Source organism: Octopus bimaculoides, chromosome 13 (genome assembly GCF_046866305.1).
Source record: "Octopus bimaculoides isolate indiv1 chromosome 13, ASM4686630v1, whole genome shotgun sequence".
Lineage (NCBI taxonomy): Eukaryota > Metazoa > Mollusca > Cephalopoda > Octopoda > Octopodidae > Octopus > Octopus bimaculoides.
Window position 1 is genome coordinate 36,481,878 of NC_142940.1, and position 25,433 is coordinate 36,507,310.

At 37.4% G+C, this 25,433-nt stretch overlaps 1 long non-coding RNA gene across 4 annotated transcripts in view; it reads left to right on the top strand.

Moving 5' to 3' along the window:
- Positions 1–25,129, top strand: part of LOC106884175 (uncharacterized) — a 29,855-nt gene extending 4,726 nt beyond the window's left edge. The window contains exons 4-8 of one of the 4 annotated variants that reach the window (XR_016244013.1): positions 2,754–4,294; positions 4,778–4,939; positions 11,182–11,294; positions 18,487–18,581; positions 24,680–25,129. This is a non-coding gene — a long non-coding RNA (uncharacterized LOC106884175). Of the gene's footprint in view, positions 1–2,753; positions 4,295–4,777; positions 4,940–11,181; positions 11,796–18,486; positions 18,582–24,679 lie in introns of those variants that run through there. The other 3 variants (XR_016244011.1, XR_016244012.1, XR_001411212.2) reach the window with 3 other exon arrangements.
- The last annotated feature ends 304 nt before the right edge of the window (positions 25,130–25,433 follow it).

Consider the following 25,433-nt stretch of genomic DNA (forward strand, 5'->3'; position numbering starts at 1 on the left):
CATTATGAGAAGGTTAGAACAAAGTATCTCTCTGGCTTCATCCGACTGGAGAACTCGCGCTTAATCGGAAAGTCTTTTATTTTTGTATCTTCAACGCGTTGCGAAAGTGTACGATACATGACGCGGATAGTATGCTTAAGATTATATTACCCAATATATGCTACTTTCTATTAAGATGACACAGTAAAATCTGAAGGAGATTTGTTTGCTATCTCCTGCAGATCGAGTAACCACGTCGGCTTGCGTATATTTGATGTATATTAGTGGCCATTAGACTTGATACATAACCCAAATATTTATATCGTGAACATACGAACGGTACGTAATGTCATTCATGTCATCCTCAAGAGTAGAACTGGTATAAATGTAAGGAAATGGCTTCGAATACAAGAATCGAAATCTTGTGGCGGATATTTGAGTCGCAGGCAGTTTTATTACCTATTCAGTGATGACGTTCATCAACGAGTGTTGTCTTTCTATCTGCATGCTGGCATCCTATAATCGAAGATGAGACAACTCTCTTATTACCAACCAAGTTCTATTTTTAATCAATTTTTATCTAATTTAAATTTCAGTGTTGGTTCCCCTGCTAGTTTTCACAGGAGAAAAAAATCATTACTCTAATGATCTATTCTTCCTTTCTTCCTTTCTTCCTTGATACGTTGATTAATTAGATCAAACTGAATTAATAAGCATTTCTTGCCTTAATTCACAATACATGCTAGAACACCATTTGCATTGAAAGCAAACGGTGTCTGGATATTTTCCCCTACTGTTATACTTAAACATAATTTGCATTAGAGCGAAACTTTTAACGGCTGAAGAGGCAAGATGAAACTAAATAAGCAAACAATTGCTTTATTTCTAGGTTTCCAGACACGAAGCATAAACACACAAAGAACTCCGTAGGTTGGTTCGTTATTTCACGTGACACACTCCCTCCTAAATTAATAAAATGATCATAATTTTGGCGTCGTTCCTGAAAGGACTGTGCCATATTCGATAATGTGTTCTTTGGAAATTATTCATGCAAAAAGACTTAAGGAATTCTTTGAAGCCAACTATCTCAATCTAATTACCAAGAATTTACTTCATTTGGTCATTTGGTTAATCTGAAGAGGCTGTCGTGACTGAAGCTTATGTTGTGAAGAATATATAATCCAATCACGCGAAGACTATGGATAAATGCACTAAAGATTCGTCTTCTTTCCGTCCAAATGTGCATCATATATATTTGTGTGTGTGTGTGTGTGTGTGTGTGTGTGTGTGTGTGTGTGTGTGTGTGTGTGCATAAGCACACATACACACACATGAAGGTGTGATCGTAAAAACAAATAACCACAGACTTGAAGAAAAAAAATTAACTGAATGGATATTTATAAAGAAATGAGTGTAATATATAATTTTCTGTTTGAGTTGAAAGCTAAATTATGAACGAAATATCTATCACTTCATCTTAAGAATCGTCGTAAAAATAATAATAATGATGATGATGATAATAATAATAATCTAGCATAACTTTTTTATCAAATACACGCACGGTGTATATATGTGTGTGTGTGTGTGTGTGTGTGTGTGTGTGTGTGTGTGTATACAGACAGACAGTTAATTAATATCCAAGTAAAAACAGCGACACAAGCAGAAAAGAACTAGAAAGAACAAAGCCAGCAAATTTCTGCTGTGAAGAAAAAAAAAGGAAAATAATTCGATGTTTCGGAAATAGGTCCTTCGTCAAAAAGAAGGAAAGAAAAGAGCGGAAAATTGGAAAGAAAACACCTGGTTTTGGTTCAAAGAAACCAGATAGCATTGGAGTAAATAAACTAATATTTTAGCAAAAAGTAAATAGTTGTAACAGAAATATGCAAGCCAATTATTGGAGGGAAAATATGAGTGTGTGGGATATATATTGGTGTACAAGTAGTAGTGAAGCAGTTTGGCCGGCGCCATTTTTTAACTGTGTTTCCTTATACCCTGACTTTTTATAATGAGCTTGAATCAATTATATTTTTCCCATCAAAAGTTCCTGCTTTGTGTTTAATTTAGAAACACTTTTTGCACTACTGTGCCTTTGATTACGCTTGTTCCATCTTCAAGGAAATATTCTGGAATGTTTTTTTTTTCTGTTCTTCCTTTATTTGTAGTTTCACTTCTTGGGTCGAAACAGTATTTTTCTGGTGGAATATGAAGGCAGTTTGTAAGAGTTGTCAGCACTTATCTTTTATCTCTAACTTTAGAACACAAATATCAACATCAAATTCAGATCTTTGCCTTTATAACTCCCTCAACCCTCTGCTCTCTCCAACTACCCCAACCTTTTTTCCTCTTCAACTACCTCAAACAGCTGCATGTCTATAACTCCCTCAATAACATGCCTCTGTCCAAATCCTTCCTTTCATTTTTCACTCATTACATCTTGTTATTCTAACTAATTCTCTGATGAAAATAATTAGTCTGTCTGTTAAATAAATGTATTGGCTAAAACCTTTAAGCAGAATACTTACGTGTCTGACAACAGAACTGTCGCAGCTTGATACAACCTGAGTATTATCAGCTTCTTTAATATCCATAACCTCCAGTTGGGATATTAAAGGTATGCGTGGTAATTTTTAAGGTTCGATACTTAAATTATTTTATATCAATATTTTTGAATCACTACAGGTATTCTCAATTTCTTTTATTTATTTATTTATTTATTTATTTATTTATTTATTTATTTGGTAGTAAAGTCCTTGAAGTTCTTTGTTCATATTCAGGAAATTGTCAGTCAGAGTGCAGTCATAATTTAGAGTTAATAGAAAAGGAATCAGATACGTAACCGGGTGAGGAATGCTTGAGACCAGATCCATTAAAATAATTCGGTATGGCGATTCTATCAGAGCCTGAGCAGATCGCCCTGAAAACGGACCCGAACAGATGCCAATGAGTTTCCAATACAGATAAAGGTTATATTGTATTCATGTATCATTTTTGCAGCATCGATTGATTTTAGACTGTCAAATCCTACGAAGATACACCTCAATATCTGTCCATAGGTATGTTTTGCCTCCACTTTCTGACTTTCTACCTCTACTGTAATGGCCTCTACTCCTCAGAACTAGTCTCGTACTTCCACATCTTAGGCACACTTGCCCCATTCGTATCTCCACCCCCCATCACTCTTGCTGCGTCCAACCCTCTTAGCTTGCACTAACCACTACACTCAGATAGTGGTGAAAATAAAATGTTTTTTCCATATCACTTTGCGCCATTCTCAACGTACCTCCAATCTAATGCAATACGGCTCGCAAGAATGTATTGTAGAGACACAGGTAGAGATTTCCATTTACAAGTCGACAACTAATCTATATACACTACATGAGGCAGAATGGTTGAACAGCCATCCTCATATCATTAGTATGTACGTCCTCATATCATTAGTATTACCGAATTACTGAAATGATTTGGAATGTCCCCATTTCCATTCATATCAATCCTTGTTTCTCGTCTGTTGGTGAGATTTATTCTTGTACAGAAGTAATGATGAAATATATTTTCAATGATTTACGTAATACTTTTTACGAAAATTTATTTTAGAATCTCTCTGTAGACTGTACACAGCCTGGTCAGGAATATGCTAACTTTGATTACATCAAAGCTGACGGAAGTCAATATGTCAGAACTGTGATATTTGGAAGCCATGCTTGCAAATACACTCTATTGATCATAAACTGCAGAATTATTTTACAGAAGTTATAAATGCCTAACAAAGATCGCATCTAAAAGACTGGCCCTTCTCTTGGGAGTTAGAAAGTATTTCAATCCTTAACAGCTTTGGACACTCTACGAGGCTCGAGTAAGTTCTCCCACATCTAAGATGGTGCTGCTATGCACATAGACAACACACGATATGATCCGCGTCCAAAAAAGAACCACTCGACTGATTGGCTTTCAGTAACTGACAGATACACCCCAGTATCTGTCCATAGGTATGTTTTGTCTCCACTTTCTGACTTTCTGTCTTTACTGTAATGGCCTCAGAACTGGTCTCGAACCTCCACATCTTAGGCACACCTGCCCCATTCGTATCACTACCCCCATCAATCTTGCTGCGTCCAACCCTCTTAGCTTGCACTAACCACTACACTCAGTCTTTCTTCATCCGAACGCCGGTCCATTGAACTTTTCAGATCTTCGCCCTGCTCATATTTTTCCTATGAATGTTGACCTGCAACTGCTTAAACATTTGCACTATCAAGCTCACCAGTCTCAGAAGGGCCTACAAAAATCTTAGGCATTGTTCCTTACTCCAAACTCAGTAAGTATTTAAAGAATTAGATATTTCAATACCGAATTGTTTAATGATTTGTTTAATCAAAGAAAGGTCTCAGTTTTGAATTAAATGTCTTTAAAGAAAATAGTTTTGAAAACAAAAGAAAATAATTTACCTTTATATTCATTGATTTTCATTCATAAAGGAAATTTTACAATTCAAAATTGAAAGAAATGTCATTTTAATTGAATTTTAAAACGATTTATTGTTGTAATAAACGAACAAATTCCTTCCCTCTTTACTAAAATAAGCATTCGATTTACTATAAAGCAGAAACAGTGGCTGAGGTGCAATAAATTATATTTGCCACAGACCGTCCTGAAATACAATATCGGAAAGTCTGGTAGCTCCAAAGACAGAGAACGTAGTCAAATATGGTGATATGGTTTTGTTTGTTTTGTTAGTTTTAGTGTAGATTAATGTTGTGTTAATCAATAAGATGAAATATTTATTTGTGATTTTTTTCAGGTGAAGATAAATTTGATGGATAAACGAAGAGAAATCCGAAATGAACAGCAAACAATTTCTGCAGAAGAATCTGATAAGACTATTACATTTATCCGGTGTTCAAACCCAATAGCTATCTTTCATCTTTGATTTTCAGAAGACAAAATGGACAGGCAAAAAAAGGTGGGGAAAGAAAAAGTTAACGACGAATCAATGTACAGTCAATTGAAAGCGGATAAGTCTATAAAGGAAGAAATATAAAAAGAGTTATAAATCGGTAGTATCCACCAAAAAGTAGTAGAGCTCAATGTTGAAGCACTTAGAGATACGCATCAATATATGTATGTATGTATATATATATATATATATATATATATATATATATATATATATATATATATATATATATATATATATATATATATATATATATATATATATATATATATATATATATATATATATATATATATATACAAAGAGAGACTGGGGGAGGAGAGAGACTGGGGGAGGAGAGAGACTTTTCTCTCTAATATTTACATCCCATTATTTGGCAGAATCATTAGCACACCGGACAAATGTTTAGCGGCATTTCACTCGTTTTACGTTCTAAATTCAAATTCTTTGAAGGTTGACTTTACCTTTCATTCTTTCAGGGTCGATAAAATAAATACCAGTCAAGTAATACGGTCGATTTAATCGACTTTCCTCCTCTTAAAAAATAACTAGTTCTGTGCAAAAACTTGTAACTATTACTTAAAGCTTTCTGTATGTTTCGAGATCCGCTATTCCTAAAAACAATTATTTCATGTTCTCACGAAATGCTCTTCCTGCAGCATTAAGAGTATTTTAACTCTTATTTCTAGCGATGTAGGTGCTTCGACACCCTCAGTCACACTTAGCGACGATTGATAATTTCCTTTATGGTACGACATTGCACCTAGCTGTTTATATTAATATTTTATATACACATTAGCATTCCGCTAACTCACCCATAAATTATAATAAATACATATATGCTAACAGGCGGAATTAGCAGTACATGTGCCATTCGAGCAGTCCTCACTGACGATGCCTACAGAATAGGCGAAACTAGATGTTTAGTCTAAAGATTTTCGAGTCGGTCATGTGTTGGCTACCTCACCTTTCAGTATGTGTGCATACATATGCGCTCTTCCTACAGTATTAAGTGTATTTTAACTCTTTATTTCTAACAATGTAGGTGCTTCGGTACCATCAGTAACACTTAGTGACGATTGAATTTTTCCTGTATGGTATCACGTTGCGCCCAGCTGTTTATATTAACTGCGTGCGTGTGCGTGTGTTTGTGTGTGTGTGTGTGTGTGTGTGCGTGTGTGTGTGTGTGTGTGTGTGTGTGTGTGTGCGCGCGTGTGTGTGTGTGTGTGTGTGTGTGTGTGTGTGTGTGTGTGTGTGTGTGTACATAGTTCGGCTCCTGACAACAGAGGCACCTGAAACAATTAGTAAAAGTGTGATACAAGGTCCCAGCTCATACTCCCTTGCAAATGACTACTTTGGCTATGTATCCCTGCGTGAGTATGCATGTGTGATGATATCTATGTTTATAACTGTTTATTCATGTCCCATTACTTTGAGAGATCAATAAAATAAATACCAATCATTAAAATAACTACAAGATACGATATAATTGACTTAACCCCTAAAAGCGGTACCGATAATGTATTTTAGCAACCCCAAGGAAGGCAAGTTGGTGACAGGTGAAATAAGAATGTTTTTCGTGGCTTGGGGTTTTGACTGCCCTTTTTAGTATGTAAGAAGACCATTTAATGGTCTTCTCTTCGTGTATAAATTTTTATACACTCATATACATATATACATATATATATAAGTTTCAGCCATTGGACTGCGCTCCATACTGGAGCACCACCTTGAAAGGTTTAGTCGAAATAATCGATCTCCAGTGCACATTGTTTTTTAATCCGATACTTATTCTATGTTTCTTTGGCTGGACGTAAGCAAACCGACACCGGTTGTCAAGCGCTGGTGACGACAATTACACACACACTTACACACAGACATATATTGGGTCATTCCATTAATGTGGGGGGTTTTTTCAATTGCTTGAGCTAAAAGTCGGAGGGGGACGGGATACTTTGTCCTTATTCTTAGTGCTACTTTTAAAGAGTGAAGTTCGATTTTAACAGTTATTTTTTCAAAGCTATAATGGAAGTGACAAAGGAGCATCATATTCGGCATATTTTGCTTTATGAGTTCAATAAAGGCAAAAACGCAACGGAAAGAGCGAGGAATATTAAATGCAGTATATGGAGATCGGACAATAAGCATAAGCTAGTGTCAACGGTGGTTACAGCAATTCCGAGCTGGAAACTACAGCCTAGAAGATGTATTCCTCACAAACTTTCAGAGTTTGATCGCGCTCAGGGATTGAATGTGTGCTCTTCTTTGCTGTCACGTCTCACGAATGAACCTTTTTTGGACCCAATAATGACCGGTGACGAAAAATGGGTTCTCTACAAAAATGTCAAGTGCTGAAGACAGTGAGTAGGGAAAGGAGAAACAACGGCACCCTAAGCTAAAGGTCTTCACACACGTAAGGTGTTGTTATCTGTTTGGTGGGATATGAAAGATTTAGTCCACTTTGAACTTTTAAACCCAAACCAAACGATAACAAAGATCTACTGCGAACAGCTTGAGCGACATAAGTCAGCGTTGGAAGAAAAACGACTATCTTTGTTTTCAAGATGAAAGGTGTTCTTCCGTCGGCTATATACAGCGAGGATGACATTTCAAAGGTTGGAGCAGTTCGAATGGGGAATGATGCCACAGCCACCATATCGCCCCATCTGATTATCATTTATTCCGCAATCTTCAAAATCATTTGGACGGAAAAAATATGAATTCTGTAAACGAGGTCAAAACAGTACTGGAGGAGTATTTTTCGTCATAGACAAGTGAATTTTGGAAGAGGGGCCTTGCAATTCTACAAGATAGATGGAAGAGCATCGTAGAAAATGAAGGAGAGTATACTTTAGATTAAAAAGAATTTTGCTTATCTTAATTTTGAAAAATAAAAGAAGTTTAAAAAGCCGCATTATTTATGGGATGACCCAATATATGTATATAACCGACGGGCTTCCATATACTAAATTCACTTATAAGGTATTGGTCAGCCCGAGGCTATAGTAAAAGATAATTGATCAAGTTACCGGGCCGGATTGAACCCGAAATCATTTAGATGCAAAGCGAGCTTCTTACCACACATCTATGCCTTTAAATATTAAAGTCTCTTGGTGTATAGTTATGGTCATGATCTTCACTAATCAATTATATTTCAGAAACCCAATAACAGAATTTTTATACAAAATATATAGAACATGGAGTATAATAATGAAGTATGTTATTTTTGCTTTGTAGTAAAACTTTATTGTTGCCTATAGTTTCTATATAAATTCAGATCAGTCTTAATCAAACAAATAAACGTGGTTGAAAGCGACCCAGCCATGACCATCACATCCTTCTCTATATCTAGGATTACATGACGAAGTAACTTGTATTCTTTTTATTTCCAGGATGGTAGAGAAGATGGCTGCTATTTCGAGGTCAAGCGACCACGTAGAAGCTCCGCTGTTTTCTTAATGTTACGATTGCGTGATCTAAATGGGTAATGTTTACACCATATAACGTGAAGGCGCATAGCTTAGTGTTTAGGGTTTTGGGCCCTTGATCATAAGGTCGTGGGTACGATTCACTGCGTATTACACCCTTAAGAAAAGTACTCCATTTCACGTTGCTCTGAAGTGAGTACTAACTGAATGCTTGTTACCCTCCCTACAACTGTAACGATGTAGATGTTCCATTTCAACAAGGGTGAGACGGTCTGTGTGTCTTCTCGACTATACTGGCACCTAAAACAATTAGTGAACGCTCTCATTTAGCGACCTCTCCATGGATATTTTTGTTAAACTCGTTAACTTGATAATTGGTATTTTTTATCTGAGGTCGTTTGTTGAAGCGAAGAAAAATGTATTGTGATGTAATTAAAACTATCTTAACCGTCAATAGCAAGTGAATGTAACATGGTAGAATGTATGCTTTCGTAACTTTCACTTGCTAGTAGCCACAAGCATGCACGATGCTTTCGTAATGTCGTACATGCTACTAAATCACACTCTCTTGCTATTGATGGCTATGGTGTTTATGATTATATCACGACACATCTTTTCTACTTTCAACAAACGATCTCGAGTCAAAAATATTTCTTTGTGCATACAGTTACAACAAACACCATTTAACAAGTTTATTTCAGTAATAGCCTTAGAGAGATTGTGAGGCAGAAGAACCCAGTAAACAAACCACCACAGCAACAATAAAAATCGATGTTATAAAATAGGTAGTCTATGGTATTTCTCGAACATATAAAGTGAATTTACTTATTTTCCGGCTGAAGAATTCAGTAAAACTCGAATGTAAACGATAAACTCTTTAGATGGTAATTCAAACAGTAAATATTCTTGTACTCTTAAATGTCAACTTTTAAGAAAGAAGCAATTTTATTGTTCTTGCTTATAAAAAGAGGATTATTAAATATCAATATGTTTGGGTCTGAGAGTCTCAGCTGATGATGATAAGGGCGGAGATGGTGGCAATGATGATGGAGGCAATGATGATGGTTGTTATGGGGATGGTGGTAGTGCAGACTGTGGTAGAGATGGTGGGGATGACGACGGTGGTGGGAGGGTGAACGTGGTGGGGGAGCGTGGAGATGGTGAAAGTGATGGAGTGTGTAGGCGGTAATGATGATGGTCGGGATGGTAATGATGATGAGGATGATAATGGTGGTGATGATGTTGGCGGTAGTGGTAATGATGGAGGTGGTGATGATGATAATGGTGGTGATGATGATGATAGTTGTGGTAATGGTAATGATGATAATGCCGTCACTGCTGTTCTTGTTTAACCATAGGATGAGCTCTGATCAAGATGACCTACGATCCTCAACGCTACAACCATAACCTTCCCATCTTTTTTTTTTTTTTTTGTATATCTTCATAGGACTACTTATTTCAGTGTGTACTTTCCTTTTTTCTTTCTTTCTGTAAGACGTAAGGGCTATTATTTCTAGCAGGTCGATAGACCACATACAGCTTCCTTCAGTACCTGGGGGTCAATAAGGGTTAATATTATTTGCAATTGACATATTTGTTACATCATCTCCATTTCTACGACAATTAAGCTTCGATGGTTAAGTCCATTTATTTGTAAATATGTACCAATGCTTTTTACAACTCACCGTTATCAATAGTGGGAGCACTGTATAATTGCTAACTGTAATGTGAGTCTGCAATACTCAACTGACTATACCCATAATAGTATGAGTGCAATATAAGTGTAAAGGTGCATGGCTGAGTGATTAGAGCGTCGGACTCACAATCACGAGGTAGTGAGTTCGATTCCCGGACCGGCCTGTGTGTTATGTTCTTCAGCAAGATACTTTAATTTTACGTTGCTCCAGTTCACTCAGCTCCAGAAAGGAGTTGCGACGTCACTGGTGCCAAGGTGTATCGGCCCCTTTGCCTTTCCCTTGGATAACATTTGTGGTGTGGAGAGGGGAGGCTGATATGCACGGGTGACTGCTAGTCTTCTATAAACAACTTTGTCCAGACTTGTGCCCCAAAGGGTAACTTTCTAGGTGCAAACCCATGGCCCTTCATAACCGAAAAGGGTCCTAAATATAAGTAAAACAAAAGGTGAAATACGACCGAAGTATGTATTAAGGATAGAAAATATCGTTAGCCAGTGAGTAATCTATTTTGTTTCGTCACAGGACTGCGGCTATGTTGGGGTACCGCCCTGAAGAGTATCACCGAACAAATCGACGCCAGCACTTGCTTTGTTTCAGTTTGGTACTTTTGTGGGAAATTAAACAAATCAACACGGGTGTCAAGTGGTGGTGGTGACGCCCCTTATATATATATAGAGAGAGAGAAAGGCTTCCACACAGTTTCTTATTTCTTTATTGCCCACAAAGGGCTAAACATTGAGGGGACAAACAAGGACAGACAAAGGGGTTAAGTCGATTACATCGACCCCAGTGTGTAACTGGTACTCAATTTATTGACCCCGAAAGGATGAAAGGCAAAGTCGACCTCGGCGGAATTTGAACTCAGAACGTAATGGCAGACGAAATACCGCTAAGCATTTCACCCGGCGTGTTAACGTTTCTGCCAACTCGCCGCCTTGTTTCCTCACAGTTTCTGTCTACCAAATTCACTGACATGGCATTGGTCAGTCCAGGACCATAGTAGTAGACACTTATCCAATGTGCCATGCTGTGGAACTGTATCCGAATTTTCGTGGATACAAAACAAGTTTCTTAACCATACATCTATGCCCGCGCTTACATTTCTTTTTAATTTTTACTCCAGCAAGCGTGGGAAACAACTCTGCATATTGAAACTCACTTCCTCGGTGAAAGTTTTCTTCCGCCGAAATTTACTGAAGCAGAAACCAAACGAATTTCTAAGTACCTTATATGATGGTATGTAAGAATTTTTTATTTTAAAAATGCCTCAAAAAATCAACTCGGGTCCTATATACGATTTAGGTGCATCTTACACACTTGTGCGTCTTTTTACCCCGCATCATCACTCTGTCGTAATTAATACAAGGAACTAGAACGGGACGGCGAATAAAGAAAAAATGGTGTTCCGACCTTCAAAATTATGAATCCTCACCGAGGTACTGCTTCAAGAAGGATGAACTTTCTCACTCATCGAAATTGAGACCAGCAAAATAGCGCAATTGAGTTACTGATAATACTCCCTAATATACATTACTAGGGCAGTCAATCTATCACTGATTGATACATCGAATTAGAATTAAACAATTCTCAATTACAACTGTCAACTTGCTTTATTTCCAATGTCTCTTTATTACATTTCTTGAACGTATGCACGTTCTTCATACTCGCACACACACGTGCGCACACACATACACACAAACACAAACTTCCACACGCTCGCTCAAACGCTCTCTCTCTCTCTCTCTCTCTCTGTCTCTCTCTCTCTCTCTTTCAGGAAGTGTCAAACAGTTTTTGTATCTATCTCAATTGCATGAAATACATGTTGATTGAATTTTAAAGCACTTGATTGATTGACTGATTGATTGATTGTTACTTGTGATGATATCGATTTTATCGATTTACGAAGAATCACAGAAAACTTAATAGGTACGCACACGTTTGGGTTTACATGTGCGTGCAGCGGTGTTTGTATCCATGTATATGTGAGTGTGTGCGAGCATAATTTTCTATATGTATATACACAAGTAGATAGTTCGATATATATATATATATATATATTTAAAAAATAACGTCGACCACTAACGTGGACAATTAATGCGCTAGAAATAGATCACATCTTGTGTCTATTTCTGAATCTCTTTGATTCTTTAAATGTGCTGGCCTCCTGATAATTAATCGATATTAATTAATATATGAATAATTATCAGATTTTATAATTATATATATATATGTGTGTGTGTGTGTGTGTGTGTGTGTGTGTGTGTTTGTATGTGTGTGTGAGTGTGTGTGTGTATGTATGTATGTATGTATGTATGTATATCCTTATAAAAAAACAATGTTCGTTTCGACGTTGACCACTGAAAATACCAAACAAAATTGATATTTCAGGCTTTGCGTATCATGTAAATAAATTTCACCATTCTGCAGATAACTGTGCACTTATTTTCCGAAAAGAGAATGTGGGGGTCGAGTTGGTGGTGTATTGGCTCCTATTTCTAGCAATCCACGTACTGTCTAATTCACTGTAATGCCTTTTTACGGAGTGAAAAAATACACCACCTATCACTCAATTCACCTCCAACTTTCTCTAAGTTTATGCATTACATTTATTCCTTCGAAGTCACCGCTGGACTTCTGTTTTCTCTCTGTCTATACGTCCCTCTTTATGTCTCTATCTCTCCCACTGTCTCTCACTCTCCCTCTCTTGTTGTATATGTGTCTCTCTCTCGCTACCACTACCTCCTTTTCTCTCTAGAGAAAAAATACGTGAGACAGATAAAGAGTGTGTTAGGGAGAAAAAACAAGTGAGACAGAGAAGGGAAGAGACAGAAGACAGACATATGTATATGGAATACATCTGAGCAACGTACAGACCAGACTGAAGTCCGGGAGGCCTGCTAGTATGTCATTGTATATGGAATTACTGGGCTTTTTGTATGTCTTGGTGATGGCGCTTGTGAGGAGTCTTGAATGTGTGGAAGTGTTTGATTCATCAATATCTTTTGTTTTGTCTGCGATGATGTGTAGATTGTGTGATTGTTTAATACTGGTCATATAGTAATTTAAGGATTTAAGGAAGGAGTTACAATAATGCCGAAACCTTACCTGCTTTACAATGTTCCATAAGTCAGTCTCGAAGTTCGCAAGGTCTTTCATACGCGCGGGGCACTGTCGGGATTTGAAGCTAAACTTATCCGCAGATGCAGTAGTGGAAGGGTTTTCATAGAAGAAAGCTTTCCAGAGCATTCGTTTGATGACGCGTTCGGTCTTCTCTGTGAATCGTATCAAGTAGATTTTCCTTAGAAGTATTTGGATATTTCTTAGCGAGTACGGTAATGGTTGTCTCTATTGCAAACTGTTGGTCAGACGTTCGTGAATGGCGCTCAACAGAGTTTGGAGCAATTGTACGAAGACAAACGAAAGAAGGACACTCAACACATATATGTATCAAAACAGTTTGATTCAAGCTCCTTGGTACTCTGAGTTTCAAGCGTGTCGCTAGTCATCGGCCATTGAGTCTGAATGAGAGTTCGATTCAAGAGAGTCGATGTTTACTACTGGACATTAGCCTGCGATTAGGCGAGAAAGGTCACGTGATGTCGTAGTTTGATGTTAGTATATCAGCGATAACAATTATTTGGAAAATACCGCATGGTGAACAGGAAGTCGACCGTGTGGTGAACAGGAAATCAGCCGCGTGGCCGCGGGAAGTTGGAAGGGGCAGTAGATGTGGGAGTATATATGTATATATGTATATGTGTATATGTGTATATGACCATATATCTATGCGTATGCATCCGTACTTATACGAGTGTGTATGTATGTGTAGATGTGCATTCACACAACCGCGCGCGCGCACACACAAACACATACACACGAGCGCGCACATACACACGCGAACGCGCGCACATACACACGCGAACGCGCGCACATACACGCGCGAACGCGCGCACACATAAGCACACACATACACACACGCACACGAGCATCTACACACGCGGGTACGCACATACAAGTGTGCACGTGTACATACATCAACACGTACGGGTGCACACGTATATGGGCGTGCACATGCGCCTCAAGTGACGTAGCCATCTACATAGGTCGGCCCTCTATAGGAACGATGGACTAGCTATCTCAAGCCATATGACAAGCTCAGGAAGAACGTGATAAACATATTCAAAGAGCTCGGCCTGTCCATGATGATTACTACCAACCTGACTACGATCGATTTCTTTGAAGTAACCTTAGAACTGAAGACGGGCAAATACTACCCCTACAAGAAACCGAATGAAGAAGCGGTATATATCCACAAGAGTTCAAACCACCACCACCACCACCGCTGTAATTAGAAACATGGTTGCAAGCATTAGCAAACGATTATCTAGTCTCTCGGCCAATAGCAAGATCTTTAATAGGGCAGCCCCTACCCCACTACAATGATGCTTTGGCTAGGAACAGATTTTCTGAGAAGCTCACGTATGCGGACGAACCCCAAACCCCTCTCGTCACCCCAAGAGAATTAGGAAAAGGAAAATAATCTGGTATAACACCTTATTTAAGCTAGTAGTTTCTACCAACATAGCCAGAAATATTTCCCCAGAGGCCGTAAATATTACAAACTCCTCAAACTCCATAATGTCAAGATAAGCTACTCCTGCCTAGACAACATCACATCTAATATCGCACGCATCAACAAACGTGAAAACGCGCCCACACAACTCTCGATCCCAACCTGCAACAGTCGAAATCCTACCACCTACCCTCCAGGAAGATCCTGCCCCTCAAGGGCTGTAGTATACAGAGCCACTCTTACAGCATTCGATAGCATTACTAGGCACTATACAGGAATGACAGCCAATGGTTTCAAGGGAAGTTACTCCCAACACTTGCATTCATTTAGATCCAGGGACAACGTAAAATCTACTTCTCTGTTGTGCTCTCCCGGGAGGCTTCGTGACCTCCAAGACGAAACACCCTGCATCAAGAGGATATTGTCGACGGAGCGCCACCATATTCACCCTGCGCCCCTAATTGCCAGTTGTGCCTCCAAGAAAAACTTCATTTCATCTACCAACCCGCAGTATCCATCAACAAGAAATATGAGGTAATGTATTGCTGTCACTAGAGGTACACTTTTCTGATAAACTTCAAGCCACTGGCCGCCCACAACCTGGATAGATATACCTCCTTAGTACCCACCACCTCTAGCACCGCCTGTACCAAGGTCACCATCACAAACTAACCCCCAAGAACAGTAAGGCAAATCACCAATTTCCAACACTCTTTTATGCCTGTCTACCCGCATACTCTTACTCCTTGTACATCACCCTTTGTACATAACCGCACGAGTATATATGCACGTGCACGCGCATATGCGTGAGTGCACGTATCCATCTGCTCACCGTACGCATGCGCACGGGTGTATGTGCACTGGTGTACATGTACGTGCATGTGCGCCCATATACATGTGCACCCGTGCGTATCTATGTATGTACATGTGCACACTTGCGTGCTCGAGCCCGCGTGTGCAGGTGCTCGTGTACATATATACATGGAGGCAAAAGTGTGCACGCGCGCGCGTGCGTGTGTGTGCGCTCGCTCGGATGGGTGAATGTACATCTACACACACATACACGCCCGCATAAGTACGGTCGCATAGTCGCAGATATATGGACATATACATGTACACACACACACACACACACACACACACACATATATATATATATATATATATATATATATATATATATATATCTTTAGTGTTAATTCTTCATTAATTGTTATTTTTCGTCTTCTGTTTTCTTTTTTCCTTTTATTTTTTTCTTCAAATTTCTTCTACTCTTCTCTTCCTTTTCTTCTTTTATGTTTTTCTCTTCACTTCTTCTTAATCATTTATTCATTTTTTTCAGTTTCCTTCTCCTTCCCTTTTCTTTTTATCATTCACATTATAATGTGGGGCAGTGGTTCTCAACTGGCGTCCTAAATCCGTATCCAACATTTTGAATATGCAAAATATAAAATAAAAAGAAGATAAAACTTGAATATGGCCGTGTATTTAATAAAACACGCTTGAACAAATGCCTCTATATATTCACATGCACATGCAACAACAACACACACACACATACATACGTGCATGCATGCATACACATACATACATACATACATACATACATACATACATGCATACATACATACATACATACATTCTTATGTAAATACATATATGACTCCTTTCGTTCATACAAACAAACATACATACGTTCAACATGTTGAATGAACCGATAAGTGAAATTTGAAGTGCCAGTCAACTTCATTACGATGTGTGTGTGTGTGTGTGTGTGTGTGTGTGTGTGTGCAAGTGCGCGTAAGTGTGTGTGTGTGTGTGTGTGTGTGTGTGTGTGTGTGTGTGTGTGTGTGTGTGTGTGTGTGTGTGTGTATGTGTGTGTGTGTGTGTAGGTATTGGAAAGTTTCTCTCAAACACTATCTGCTCGAAATGTAAGACAAATTGCGATCACAATTGATTTAGCAATAACGATCTAATTAGTTAAACTTATTTGATGAGAAGAGGAAAGCACTAAATTAATGCGTAATAACATATTAATCTGGTTTTGATAAGTACGGTGGAATTTCTGAAGTGTTTTGGTGTAATTAGACCTTCTCAACAAAACAAAGCCGACGCCTTACTTGCCAGATTAGAGGTAGGACAATTGTTATATTGGTGTGTATTAACGTACGTGAGTAGACGTCAAAAATTGTCGAAATATTTGGGGATATATTCACACATATCCATATATACAACTATAGATGAGCATCTGCATGTGTATGTGTCCATGTGTGTGTGCGCTCAAATACCTATGTATATATACACATATATATGCACTCAAATACATATATATATGTACACATATATATATGTGTGTATATATATATATATATATATATATATATATATATATATATATATATATATATATGTATATATGTACACACGCATAGACCTATATATGTGCATATAACATATTTTGCCGTAGATATCGGTGCGCTTGTGTGTTTACGTGTATGTATAATAGCATATATATACATTTTTGTGAGTGAATGTATGTGTACATACATACATACATACATGCATACATGCATACACCAAAAACACCAAAATATACAGATGTATTCCTGTTTCAGAGAGTTGACTACTTCTGGCGATAATGCTATCAAGAGGTTTCGTGATCGCCACAGATTTTACATAAAATTCATTATGTCATATCACGTACGAAATGAAATTAGATATTTTTGATTCACCATAAAAAATAGAATAACCCAAGTAAAATTTCTTTGAATATCATATCAAAATTGTAATTTCTTGTTTTCGCTTTATTTATTCTGTTTTCTATTTTAGCAACAAATGTGAAGAAGCAACTTATTTCGCTTTAAAACTAAAACCAGTGAAAACTCCTTTAATATTTTGTTTCTCTTTTTCTATTTCTTCTAAGGAAATCAGAAAAATTAAAGCTAATATTCTTGTTGTTGTTGTTTTAAAACCATTTATTTGAAATAGTCATGAATGTGTATTTGTGTGTGTGTGTGTGTATGTGTGTGTGTGACATGTATTTCAACGACGAAGACGAATAAGGTAATGTTAACATACAAAATAAATTTTGGATTTATTGAAATCATTTCTGCTTCCAGAATGGGTTTCCCAATCATTTGGTGGTAGTTAGTACCAACTCCAAATGAGAAGGGGAGATAATCTCAATAATTCTTCAAAAATAATAATATAAATAATATATATATATATATATATATATATATATATATATATATATATATATATATATATATATATATATATATATGCATATGTAAGTATATATATATATATATATGAATAGAATCAAATCAACCTTATTTCGAGGTGTACGGATAACATCGGACTGATTATGGATTCCGTTTCTCGCACGATCCGTTGTTTCAGGTGACAATGGAGATGAATTTCGGATTTGGCTGTACTGGAGTTCAAACACGATGGATCACACATTTTTACTTATCTCATCAGGTCATGTACTTTCATCCCCGACATTTACTCGTACCCCCTACTGAGTGGTAATTACACATTCATAATGGTCAGAGAGAGAGAGAGAAAGAAAGTCTCTCGTGAAGTTCATTCAGCCACGTTGTAGAGTTATCTTACATCAATATTCATCCACTCTAACTATATTCTTGACAGCACCTTCAAGAAGAATTTTGGCGCATTGAAATATCTCACGAACAACAACGTTTATGCCAAATTTTTTATCAAGAGAAATTTCAAACTTCAAGGCAGAACACTTTTTCTATACTTTCTTTATTGTTTATGATTTTACTCTCTCAGCAGCAAACCAAAACACATCTGTTATCTTAAATTCTGTAACAAATTTCTCAACAGGTTTATCTGAACTCATCATATCTAGCATGCGCATCGCAAAAAAATATGCAGTATTCTTTGGATTACAGGCTGGATAAAGGATGCATAGTTTGAAGGTAAATACGCTGCGTATATTTTATTCTCATATAACATTTCTATTCTGGTGAAACCTGAACAGCTGTCCACAACATGAAGAATTCTACAGTTTTCAAGGATATCTACCATGTGCAAAGTCCTCGGAAGCCAGAACCCTGTGTAGTCCGGCTTCCAGTACAAAATAGTTTCCAGATTACTCAATAATGGTCTTGTTTGTACTCCAGCCTTTTTATTTCTACGATATATAACAGAATAACCTTTAACAACTTTCAAGGTGCATTTACCTTTTTTCCTATGGTGACATACATACGGAGAATCAGACACCCTTAGATGGGGTGTATCCTTAAATCGTTTAAATCCTATGGATGCCTTTTTATTTGACATTGATATGGTTCTCTTTATCGTCGGGGAACATTGCCACAGTACTGCAATTTAATCTGTATTATATACTTGCTCGAAGACGAAGATCTCGTCAGATTCGAGCTTTACAAAGATAGATTGATAGATAGATAGATAGATAGATAGATACATACATACATACATACATACATACATACATAGACAGACAGACAGGCAGGCAGACAGACGGACAGGCAGGCAGACAGGTGGACAGGCAAGCAGATAGACAGACAGACAGAGCGACAAACAGACAGACAGACAGACAGATAAACAGACAGACAAACAGACAGATAGAAAGACAGACAGACAGACAGACAGACAGACAGACAGACAGACAGACAGACAGACAGATAGATAGATAGATAGATAGATAGATAGATAGATAGATAGATATTTAGTACTCTATAGTCAGTTCTTCGCCACACATTTCAGGCATATGAATTCCATAATGTTTCTTCAACCTTTACAGCTATTCTTGCTCGTAATTTCACTCTTATTACACTTTTTGTCCTTCATGGTACAACTCAGCCTGTTTCATTACTATGGTACCCGGCAATTCGGGTGCCCCATCACTCCGACTCGTGAAGTCCATGTAACCAACACTCGATTAAGCTTTGTATTTTCGCCAGTTTTCACATCTTTTCTAATTCTAGTTTACTTCTTAGAATCATTTTCTGTTAAGGATTGAAATATTTTCTTCCTTTGTTTTTCAATGTCATACACAATTGGTGAACCAATACTATAAGTCTAACATAGTTTCCGCACCTAAACCCTACAATCCAGTTTTCTCACCACTTTCGCCTTCTCTTGCATTGGTTTGAGCTTTCTACCATCCTGGATACCGACACAATACTTGGAAGATAAACGAGACTTGAATTCCGAAAATCACCATAGCTACAGCAATAATCGACATCAAAACATTCCAAATGACGCGGAACACTGCATGGGGCCACCCAGCAAACAAACTAGTCTGGAGAGTCGCAGAAAATACAAGTATCCACTCAAAATTATGTCCAGATTAATAATGGTTCCGGACCATCACTTGTCGGGAAATCCGTGATGTACCCCTATCTGGTCTTACTGATGTATTAACATCAGTAAGACCAGATAGGGGAACCTTCTCAACCCTGCGAAACCATTTAATCTTACATCGAACATTTGTTCTGTGAAAATTTTGCGCATCATAATACTCTCACACATGCAGGCGCGTATGTTGTACGTGTATGTATCTGACTTTCTATGTTCGTTTGAATCTGTGTGATGATTCATTTCATACATAAATCAGCTTCTGGATACAATTTTCTAACAGAGAAACCATAAGAAGACGTTCAAACGATATATGCCATGTATTTAATTATTACATGACTGCACTATATTGGTATTATCTGAAGGAAGCCCTACATTATAATTATGTAATTTATTATGCAATAATCAGTTATTAATGCAGCACCAGTTACATGTAACAAATATACAACAATGTTTATTACATACAGATATAGACGTGGTCATGGCTGTGTAGTTAAGAATGTCCGCTTTGTAACAACGTAGTGTTGAGTTCGATTTCACTGCACGGTAACTTGAGCATTTTTTTGTTCTAGAGTCCTGGTTTGACCAAAGCCTTGTGGGGTAAATATCATAGAAAAAAATTGTGAAGTTCTGCAGAAGCCTATTCCTGTTCTTCATTATTAGATTTAATCTGTGTCCCAGTTTAGCGCGAACGAATACCTCATGGACGTTTTTAATAGTCACACACATACACAATATTTGCAATTGGAGCCTGTGACCAGATGTTTCGTTTCCGGCTCATTTTCTTGATATTTTGCTATTGTTTATAGATGGTCGATCGATCTACTTCATCTTGTTGTTGTTTTTGTTGTTGTTTAACTCCAAGTCAACCCTGAACGAGCAGGGGTTTGTTGTTTCCCAACTGTGGCCATTCTGGTTTCCTTTGATCTTTGACTTGGGAGTCCACATACGATTTTTTAGAGGTCCGTGCAAGTAAAATAGTAAATTAGTTAGAAATAGTAAATTAGTTAGACATAGTAATATATAGACATAGTAATATATTAAGGGTCCATGGAAAAATTTTAATTGAGATGTATTCATTGGAAAAAAACAAGTTTCTTTCTCTAACATTTTACATAGTTCAACCTACACGCGTTAATGTTTATAAAACAAAATAGGAACTTTGAAAGAAGTGTCTATAAAACTAGTTTTTAAAACACAGAATTGCTGTAGGGTTCCACCAGAGTAAAATAGTAATCACAGATGTCCATAAGTAAAAAAAATGGTTGAGAACCACTTGCCTAGATCTACAATATCGGATGTCCTATCTTTTTGTTGTTACATTTTTTTTTCAGGACTGTCAATTTATCAAGTCGAGCGACTGCGTAGTCTCCTTCATTGGCTCGATCCTTAAGTGAGTGTACTGTGCGGCCCATTTAAAGCAGACATTGCAGCCAGGTTATACAGTCTAGACTATACTATTTCACGATAAGATGCAAATGGTTTTTCTGTTTAATGAAATGAAATCAATATATTTCTATGGTAACGTTATTCCTATCAGTTCTCAACGGTAGAACTTACCCAGGAGGATGACTTCTTAGAGATGCAGACGAAATTCTATTTACAGAAAATCTCGGTAATAAATATTCTTACATAAACTGATAATAGAAGAACTCTGCTGCGTAGATGTTTAAAGGAATCGTGGGAAGTCGTCTAGTAGGTAAACGCTTCTTAAACGGATTACGGGATACGATTTCGCATTCTGATTGAAGCCACTTTACGTTTGCTATGGTAATTTATGATTAACGGCAATTTTTATAGAACTTGAACACCTGACAGCTGTTTTACCTGAGCCGGAAATTTGGGGCCAACCAATATTCTTTTCTACTCTAGGCACAAGGCCTGAAATTTGGGCGTGCGGGGCACTCGATTAGATCGACCTCAGAACGCAATTGGTGCTTAATTTATCGACCCCGAAAGGATGAAAGGCAAAGTCGACCTCCGCGGAATTTGAACTCAGATCGTAAAGACAGATGAAATACCGCTAAACATTTCGCCCAGCGTGCTAACGTTTCTGCCAGCTCGCTGCCTTTTTTTTTTTTTTGCCGACCAATATTGAGTGCAAAAGGATTAAGATAAACAGAGAGGAAAAATAAAAAGAGAAAGAACAACTTAAAAAGGAAAATGGTCTATGTTTGAAGGTTTAAAATTTTAGAAAATAATATTCAGCAAATGTGGTACAGAATATAGGATATTCAAGATATAGCAGTGTATAAGCTATGACAGACAATTATCCGGAAAGATAGGGAGTGTCGGATTATGGGTGATAGAAGGAAAATAGGTAGAGGAACCGAACTAAATCTTTAGTTTGGGGACAAAATATTGTATTCACTGAAAATTTAGACAAAAGTAACCCAATACCTTCTACATGGATGTATAAGTGTGCGTGTGAGTATTTGCGAGTGTGCGTGTGTGCGCGCGCGCGTGTGTGTGTGTAATACAGGTGTCTTTATTCATGAGATTATGATGTCTGCGAATCATAAAATATACTCAAAGCGTTTATTGGCAGCATGTAGGAGTTTTATTTCAGAAATTACAACTTTCAAGATGCTTTGTCTGTAGAACAGCTCAGATGGATTCAGATTCTTTACACTGTATAAATGTAAAAGACTGTAAAAGACCATTGCAATAAAACACACACACACACACACACACACACACACACACACACACACACACATACATATATATATATATATATATATATATATATATATATATATATATATATATATTATATTCTTTTTCTTGTTTGAGTCATTAGAGCATCACCTTAAAAGGTTCTTTTTAGTCGAAGAAATCGACGACAGGACTTATTCTTTGTGAGCCTAGTACTTATTCTATCGGATTCCTTTTGCCGAACCACTAGGTTACGCGGATGTAAATAAACACACCAACATCGGTTGTCAAGCGATGGTGGGGAGACAAACACAGGCATACAAAAGTATACATATATATATATATATATATATATATATATATATATATATATATATATATATATATATATATATATATATATATATATGACGGGCTTCTTTCATTTTCCATCTACCAAATCCACTCACAAGGCTTTGGTCGGTCCGAGGCTACAGTAGAAGACACTTGCCCAAGGTGCCATACAGTGGGACTGAACCCGGACCATGTTGTTAAAAGGCAAGCTTCTTACCACGCAGCCTTGCAACTGCTATATATTGTGTGACTAAACTGGTCGCTGTTTTTATTTCAGTCGCTGACAAAGTGAATACTCACCGGAACAGCTCATTTTCCTACCAATCAACTTGTGTTTAATATTCTATATTTTTCTAGTATGTTGTATACCTGCAGTCCATTCTTTTCCTTGTTTGTTTTCTCAGTTCACATCATCATTTAGTCATAACCCCAACTACCTACTAAGTTGTTGTGCACACTCAGTTATAAAATTTTTCATGTAGTTGAATTACGATAGCCCTACCTAAGTTCATGAACGCGTTAAAATTGCTTTGTGCCAAACGACAAAAGATATGGTAACAGAACTGGCTTCGTGTTGAATGTGTGATGGCAGTTATTGTAAGGTCTCGTATAATTTCAGTTCTTTGTTTTTTTCAATTTGGTTTGCTTTTACTTCTTTTTTTCTCTCTTCTTTTGGCGATACAATTAAAAGGAGAATACTTGTTAATTTTAACCGGAATTACAGTCATTTCCAGAACGCGTAAACTTTTAAATGCCAGTTAATTACTTGAACAACTGCAATTAATTACTATAATTTTTACACATATTGACAAAAGAATGACAAAACGATGTAGCATTCTAGTATAAATTCGCCACCCTGGTAATATTAATAAGATGTTGTTGTTGTTCTTATTGTTGTTGCTACTGCTGTTATTGTTGTTGTTGTTGTTGTTGCTGCTGCTGCTGCTGCTGCTGCTGTTGTTGTTCCTGTTGTTGGTGGTGATGGTGGAGCTGGTGCTGGTGCTGATGATGATGATGATGATGATGATGATGATGGTGGTGGTGCTGGTGCTGGTGCTGGTAGTGCTGATGCTGTTGGAGCTGTGTTGCTGGTGATGAGGGTGGTTTTCGTTGCTATTGCTTAGTCCTAGGTCTGCCCGACTAGGTAGATCTATTATCAAAAGCATTTTAACCATGACCATCCCGTCTGTTAGTATATTAGTAAAGAGAACATACTGGACACAGTCCACTATGTTCTTTTTTCTTCTTAATACACTAAGATGTAATTGAGGGAAAAGTTTACTCAATGTTTGTCGGTAGCGGCCAGAATTTTATTTCAACAATTACTGAGATCTTTCAAGATGTTTCATCAAGAGCTCAGCACAGCTATATCCCGGTTTTTTCACAATAAACATTAAAAATGTGACATCTTTCAGATTGCAAAAAAACCATTGGAATAACACACACACACACACACACTCACAGAGAATTTCTAACAGTCCGAAAGACTGACTACAGATTTTGTTGCTTTGGGAGGGCCATTATGCCAATAAACACACGCACACTCGTTCGATTTTATTTCCTTTATTATTAGTCAATTGGTTAATCCTTTAAATAATTAACTCATCGATTGTTTGACTAATCGTTCGGTTAATCAACCAATGAGTTTTGTTTGTTAAATGTCATTCGCGACTTCATCATTGACATTCCTTCTCTACCTTAGATTTATTTCAGGTTTGATTATAGGATTTCTATTCTGCTGTGGTCTGATGTAAAATGGAGGAATTTGAAGATGATACAAATGTACAGATAAGAAATTTTTGTCATTCGTACCAATCTTGAATCTGGAGTATGACATTTCATACCCAATCGGCCTCACTGGTTCAACTGAATAAGTAACCAACATTTCACGAGCTATTCACAAGGCAACGAATGTCATTTACTCATTGCAAAGTGAGCAGCTATTTCCACAGCAATGAATGTCATTTATTCATGGCTAAATCATTTCCATAGAACACTGGGGTTGAACTTCAGACGTTTTCAAAGATTCTTTTTTCAAAAACAGAATGAACACAGCGACTCACAATTGATTTCTAATTAAAATAAATCAATTTCTAACTAATATAGTTTTATATTTGTTTTCTTATACCTAAACGTATAAACATGAATTCAAGACGTAAAGGTATACATTAAATACCACAAAACAGTTTGTCTGTCACTCTACTGACTCTGCCAATCTACTACCTTGCATAAGTCAAAACCCTTGTGGAGGGTGGGTTGGAACCTCACTGCGTGGTACCATGAGCAAGTGTCTTCTATAACCTCAGGTTCATCAAAGCCTTGCAAGTAGATCTGGTAAACGGAAACTGAGAGTCCCCTTGTGTGTGTGTGTGTGTGTGTGTGTGTGTGTGTGTGTGTGTGTGTGTGTGTGTGTGTGTGTGCGTGTGCGTGCGTGTGTTTCACCACCAATTGATAAT